Raw genomic sequence first — 7485 nt, forward strand, 5'->3', positions numbered from 1 at the left:
ATAAATGTGCGCTAATTATAAAGAGGCCCAGGAGTCAAGGTGACACACGCCTTTATTGAAATGCAGTTGGTACAAGCAGATAGGGAAATTTGTGCAGGGCACAGTTCTCCCCACCCTCTCCCTCCAGAAAGCTTCAAAAACCCCAAAACAGTTGGTGCTGGGAGTGACTTCTTGAAGGATACAAGGAAAGCCCAGTGCCACATGGAGCTGCTGCTTTTGCAAGTTCTGAACTTGGGCTTGGAAAATGAATCATGAGATTTTATCCAAAACATGGGTCACTAGCTCTTCTTGACTTGCGGCACAGTCTCCAAGTGGCCACACACAACAGTGCAAGCCAACCAGGAAAAAAAAAGTCTGGAGAGAGATGCGTTAGACGGGCTTGGTCCATCCCAGACCCCAGCAAGTGGCAAGAGCTGAAGGCCTTATTATGGTTACACCATCAAATCTAGACGTTTTCCTTGGTTCATGTACTCATATCACACTTGAGACTTACACTGGGCTTTATATTTAATGCAATCTTCCAGAAAAATACAAAAACCCAAATTGCCAAGCAAACATTTCTATCTGCATCTTGCCTTTCCCACTCTGTCATCTGGAGCATGCCCAGCAGGGAGAGTGCTCTCAACGAGAATGGAACGCCGTCAGTCTCTCAGGTTGGATGGTCCCAATCTCACCATCATTCTCTGGCAGGTTGGGACCTGCAGACGTGTGGGTGGTCCACGCATTGGAGTGGGGTGAGCTGGTCCCGGAGTTACCCCTGACCTGGTGGGTCTGCAGCCAAACTCAGAGTCCGCACCTCAGCCACCAAGTGTCATGATTCCAGGATCAGACCTCAGGGCTCATTTGGGGCTGGGAAAAGATATTCCAAAGAGCAGGGGACCTAGGAGCATGACAGTGTCATCTGGTAGAGTTGGAGATGAAGCATTGTCTCGTAAGATGAGTTCCTCCCCTTGGCCCCTCCATGTCTACTCCCGGCTTCCTCCACCTGCCGAGTCTCCCATCCCTTTGTCTCCTCCATCTAAGCAAATGGGGGCCCCCGCTGAGCCTACACTGTGCTTCCCTACACATTAGCACACGTGTGCACCCCAACCCCCGGCTCCCTTGTGCACACACACCTGCAGTCAATTGGCCAGAGTTGACAGCAGGAAATTCTGGTGGAGAGGGGCTTGGGCCCCAGCGCCCAAGTCTGAGAGCTCACGTGTGCCCCAGAGCCGTGGGAAGAGGAGACCCAAGCAGGGTGGAAAGGATCACTTTCAGGAAGGTCTTCGTGAGACTTTGGGAGTACCCCACCTTGCACGGGGCTCAGATGAGAAGGTGCGACAGAGTTGGGAAAGGGCATTCTCCTCACTTTTGCACAGGACACAGCATCCTTAGGGCTGTGAGACTAGAAGGGAGTCTTTGGGTGCCTCGGAGCTCCTCAGCTCAGGGAATACTCAGAGATGGGGGCCCGCCAGGCCCGGGCAGTGGAGGGTGATAGCTGAGTATCCGCTGAGGTCTCTGATGCAAAGCGGAAGTCCCGCGCGCGACCCTCTTGCAAACCGAAAGTGGCGCGGCGCTCCACCTCGCGAAGGAGCAGAACCGGGAAGTTCACTCCCGGTGAAGAAGCTAGTGCGCGGCCTCGAGCCCGGGGCTAGGGGTGGAGGAGGGAGAGGGCCCGCGGGCCTCGCCTCCGCCCGCCGCCCCCTCCACGCAGCCCGAGGGCAGAAGCGGCCGGCCCCGGACCGGCCCCGCAGCGGTAGGCCCTGGCGCCCACCACCCCCACCGAAAGTGTCGCGGTGCCCCGCCTCGTGAAGGAGCAGAGCCGGGAAGTTCACTCCCGGTGAAGAAGCTAGTGTGCGGCCGCCTGTGCAGCCGTCTTTGCGGCCGGGAGCCCGGGGCTAGGAGGTGGAGGAGGGAGAGGGCCCGCGGGCCTCGCCTCCGCCCGCCGCCCCCTCCACGCAACCCGAGTGCAGAAGCGGCCGGCCCCGGCCCCGCAGCGCTAGGCCCGGGCGCCTGGACGCCCCCCCCCCCCCCCCCCCCCCCCCCGCCGGCTCGGAGTCGGGAAGTTGGAGAGAAAATTTTCCTCTCTCCAGGCCTGGCTCGCCAGGGACGAGTCTCGCTTGATAGTCTTGTCTGCTTTCTGGCGCTACCTGTTGGCCCCCTGCGTCATTCTCCGCACTATGCAGTGCTTCCACCCTACTAAGGTGCCACGTAAGGTCCTCCTGGTGCTGGGACAGCCTGACCAGCGACTTTAAGGTCAGGGGACAATCTGGTGAGTGGGCGGAGAGGTTCACTGGCGCTGATGGCAACCTTGGGTCTGGGACACTGGCCCTGATTCACAGCCTGGGCCTGGGTCACTGGCACTAATTGTGACCCTGGGTCAGGTCACTGGCTGTGAAGATGCACTCTTGGCCTGGGTCACTGGCCCAGGTACACACCCTGGGCCTGGGTCCATGGCACTGATTGCACCCTGGACCTGGGTCACTGGCCTTGAGACACAGTCTTGTCCTGGGTCAATGGCCATGAATACGCACTCAAGCTCTGGGTCACTGGCCCTAATACTCACCCTGGGCCTGGATCAGTGGCCATGAAGACGTATTGTTGGCCTGGGTCAGTGGCCCTGATACACACACTGGGCCAGGGTCACTGGTAATGTTTGAACCGAGCACCTGGGTCACTGGCCGTGAAGACGCACTCTTGGCCTGGGTCACTGGCTGTGAATACGCACTCGTGCTCTGCGTCACTGGCCCCGATACACACCCTGGACCTGGGTCACTGACCGTGAAGACGAACTCTTGACCTGGGTCAGTGGCCCTGATATACACCCTGGGCCTGGGTCACTGGCCGTGAAGATACACTCTTGGCCTGGGTCAGTGGCCCTAAAACACACTTGGCCTGGGTCTCTGGCCTTGATACACAGAGGGGTTGCGTCACTGGCCATGAAGACGCACTCTTGGCCTTGGTCACTGGCCATAGATAGGCACTTTGGCCTCGGACAGTCGCCCTGATACACACCCTGGGCCTGGGTCACTGGCACTGATTGCACCCTGGACCTGGGTCACTAGCCTTGAAGACGCACTCTTGGCCTGGGTCACAGGCCATAAATACACACTCATGCTGTGCGTCACTGGCCCTGATACACACCCTGGTTCTGGGTCACGTCCACTGACTGCAACCCTGGGCCTGGGTCACTGGCCGTGAAGAAGCACTCTTGGCCTGGGTCACTGGACCTGATACACATCGTGGGCCTGGGTCACTGGCCGTGAAGATGCAATCTTGGCCTGGGTCAGAGGCCCTAAACACACACTTGTCCTGGGTCTCTGGCACAAAAGGAACATGCTCTGCTTGTGTCAGTGGGTTGAGGGCATACCTAGGGCCAGGGTCACTGGCACTGATTGCATCCTGGGCCTGGGTCACTGGCCTTGAAGACGTACTTTTGTCCTGGGTCACTGGCCGTGAAGATGCACTCTTGGCCTGGGTCAGTGGCCCTGATACACACCTTGGGCCTGGGTCACTGGCCGTGAAGATGCAATCTTGGCCTGGGTCAGAGGCCCTAAACACACACTTGTCCTGGGTCTCTGGCACAAAAGGAACATGCTCTGCTTGTGTCAGTGGGTTGAGGGCATACCTAGGGCCAGGGTCACTGGCACTGATTGCAACCCTGGGCCTGGGACGCTGGCCGTGAAGAGCACTGTTTGTCTGGGTCACTGGCCTGATACATACTCTGGGCCTGGGCCACTGGCACTGATTTCAGCCCTGGGCCTGTATCACTGGCCTTTAAGAGGCACTCTTGGCCTGGGTCACTGGCCCCGATACACACCCTGGTCCTGGGTCACTGGCACTGACTGCAACCCTGGGCCTGGGTCACTTGCCGTGAAGATGTACTCTTGGCCTGGGTCAGTGGACCTGATACACACCCTAGGCCTGGGTCAGTGGCCGTGAATTCGCACTCTTGGCCTGGGTCAGTGGCCCTAAACACACACTACGCCTTGGTCACTGGCACAGAAGGGGCATGCTCTGCTTGTGTCACTGGGGTTGAGGGCATACCCTGGGACAGGGTCTCTGGCACTGATTGAGACCCTGGCTCTGGTCATTGGCTCTAAAGACACACATTGGCTTTGGTCATTGGCCCTATAGACAGACCGTTGGCTTAGGTCACTCGCCCTGAAAACATAGCCTGGGCCTGGGGCACTGGTGCAGAAGCCATCCCCTGGGCCTGGGTCTCTGACCTTGAGAAAACCCCAAGTGCATGAGTTCTTCCCCTGAAGGCACACCCTGGAACTGTGTAGGGGGATAATAATACTGCTACGGTGGGGTTTTTGTGGTGACTCATTGAATGAAATTTGAAAATCCATGTGAAATTGCTCATTACAGCCCCAGGAACTCAGTATTCATGCATCACGAATGTTATTTCCTCTCATTTACTCCTTATTCAATTTGGTGTTTTGTTAAGTGAATTTCTGTTCAGCCAGGGATGTTTGTTCTCAAATTACAGTAACTGCTACCTTCCAGGGGCAAGAGGTTATTGGCAAGACTTCCTGTTGCAATGGTTCAGGAGCAGCCAAGGGAGATGAAGAGGGTCCTTTCTGAGTTACTGGTGTAAAACTCCATCCTGTAACAGTGATGAAACCCAGGCCTTTGTCTTCCTTCTTTCTCAGGGACCAAAGTCATGTGCGTGTTGGTATGTAAGAGCACACCACGTGACCAAGACAGCACTTTAAAGCCCGAGCCTCTGAATGCTGGTCTCAAAAGAAAGTAATTGCATCCAGACATTCCTTTTGATCATATTCTAATACCGATTTACAACTCTGCTTCCTTGTAACTCCAAAGAAAGCCCTAATCATGGAGTGCATACCAATAATCAGAATTTTGGCTGTGTAGGCATGGGTGTCTCTAAGCGGGTATTTGTATAGGGGCAGTGAGAAGGTTTTCTAATGTTTAATTCTCCCCTAAATTAAGCTCTCCATGTGGTTAGTGGGATATTTTCAACTGAATGGTTGACTTGAGCACTGCAGGCAGAAGACAACTTTTTTGTGGTTTGTTTGAGGCCAGGCAGTTTTTCCATTTTGTTCTTTCATTATGATTATGATTACTTCATTACCTACACCTGTTGGGGTTTCTTTGGGTCCCAGTCTGTTTTTAATAAGAAGCAGACTAAAAACAAAGTTTCATTTGTGTTTGAAATCTTCAGCTTTTTTTCCTTAAATAATAGGTTAAAAGCCTTATTTGTCTTCTGAGGTTGGCTCAGAAATGCTCTGACCCAAGTCCTTTGGGGCAGGGGGAAGTGGCATTAAGATTCTGCCATCAAATGCAGAGTCCTGGGCTCTGCCCTCATCCCCTGAATCCAAAGCTTCAGGGTGAGGCCCAGGAACCTGCACTGTTAGCAAACACTCCAGGTGGTTCTTGGGAATATTAAAGTTTGAGAACAATATAAAGAAGGATAAACCCACCCACAGTATTTCTTTTTAATTGCGATGTAATTCAAATGCCATAAAGTTCACCGTCTGAAAGTGAACAATTCAGTGGTTTTTCATATACTCACAAGGTTGTGCAACCATCACACTATCCAGTTTCAGAACATTTCTGACCTCCCTCAAAGAAACCCATACCTATTAGCAGTCAGTCCTGATTTTCCCCTCCCCCAGCCTCTGGCAACTGTTAACCTATTTCCTGTTTCTATGACTTTGCCTATTCTGGATAATTCCTAGAAATTACCATGATTTATGACTTTTTGTGTCTGGCTTTTTTTCAAGGTTTTCCATCTTGTAGCATATATCAGTACTTCATTCTTTTTTGTTGCTGAGTAATATTCCACTACACGGATATGCATGTTTTGTTTAACTGTTAATCAGTGGATTATTAATCAGTATCTGCTGAGTACCATTTATGTGCATGACAGTCTGCTGGGCTGCCCAGGAGACAGAGATGAGTTCTCTAGTAGTGCAGGGGATCAAGAAGAGGGGATGGGGAATATAGCATCTGGCACAAAGCAGAATGAATGAATGAGTGAATGAATGAATGAGACGCCATACACAGGAAAAGAAAGTTAACCAGGAGAGGCAGCAGGGTGCCCAGTGGGGTGGTGGAGAGGCTGCCCAAGCTCAGGACCAGCAGTGACAGTCACTCAGCCAGGTGTGAGGGCTTTTGCTGAAAGTTGGGTCTAGGCCCTGGGGTGATGAGTCAGACATGACCCACCCACAGAGCTCATAGACTATGAAGGAGGCAAAACATGGAGCCAGCATAATACAGGGTAGCTGTGCAGGGAGTGGGCAGCGGTGAGTGGAGGGGGAGGCCCTTCTGGCTCAGGGGTTGGGAAAGATGAAGGAGGAGGCAGCACTGGAGCTGGGCTTGGGGGCTGGGATGTACATGGATGACAGACAGTGGGAACAAGTGACCAAAAAGTCAATGACAGAAGGACTCAGGGACAGAGTTCCAGGACACCTGTTTTTACTTAGGTCAATTGTTCTCCACCCTGGCTGCCCCTAAGAGTCACCTGGAGGCTTCAAAAAATACCAAAACCTGGGCCCCACCTCTAGAGATTTTGTTTTAATTGAATTACTTTCGGGTGAGCACAAGCAGCAGCATTTATTCAAAGCCTCCTGGGTGACTCAAATGAGCTGCTAAAATTAAGAACCACTGACTTGAAGATTCAAGGAGAGACGGTTAGACGTTAGCCTGGAGTGTTAGGTGGGGAGTGAACTGTAGGCAAGCTGACCACGTAATTCATTGTCCAACCTGGGACACTTTTGTACAGGAGAGAAGGTGCTATTAGTAGTTATGTTAGGACAGCAGGTATAACCTAGAGTGCCCCAGAGAAACTGGACTATGTGGTCACCCTAACCCCAGAAGACCTTGAATGCAGGCTTTGAGATTTTAACTTCATCTCATCACAAATGGGAGCCACTGAAGTTTCTGGAGCAGAACACTGACACCCCAAAGAATTGGTGCTCTAAGAAGATTAGGGAAGCAGCCTGCTGGGATAGATTGGAAAGGAGAGCCTGGAGGCCAGAGCCAGAGGAATTGGGGGAGGACCAAACTGGGGAAATGAGAAGGCAGATAAAATGTAGAATGAGAAGCCTTCCCTTCTGACCACTCCAACGATTGTCCATTTAAATAAAAATTGTGTGTTTGCTAAATAAACAACAAGGTCCTACTATATAGCATGGGGAACTATATTCAATAGTTGTAATAAACTATAATGAAAAAATATGAAAAAGAATATATAAATGTGTAAGTGAATCACTATGCTGTACACTAGAAACTAACACAACATTGTAAGTCAACAATATTTCAATTTTTAAAAAATGGTGTGCTCTGCTTGTGCACCTGAAACTGACATTGTAAATCAACTACACTTCAATAAAAAAAATTTTTTTTAATGTGTGCTTGCTGGGGAGTAGCTGCTTCAAGGTAAGTCTATTGTCTCCAGTCATTGCCTCACCCTCCTGCTTGAAAGTTCTGTAGCAGCCACGGGTGGGAAGTGGGGGTAGCGAGGGCTTCCCTAGC

At 52.1% G+C, this 7485-nt stretch overlaps 1 long non-coding RNA gene across 1 annotated transcript; it reads left to right on the plus strand.

The window, feature by feature from the left end:
- Window positions 1-702: 702 nt before the first annotated feature.
- Window positions 703-7147, plus strand: LOC116661523. The gene is made up of 3 exons (XR_004317407.1): window positions 703-712; window positions 2107-2110; window positions 5940-7147. It is a non-coding gene; the product is annotated as an uncharacterized LOC116661523 (long non-coding RNA).
- The last annotated feature ends 338 nt before the right edge of the window (window positions 7148-7485 follow it).

Source organism: Camelus ferus, chromosome 35 (genome assembly GCF_009834535.1).
Source record: "Camelus ferus isolate YT-003-E chromosome 35, BCGSAC_Cfer_1.0, whole genome shotgun sequence".
NCBI lineage: Eukaryota > Metazoa > Chordata > Mammalia > Artiodactyla > Camelidae > Camelus > Camelus ferus.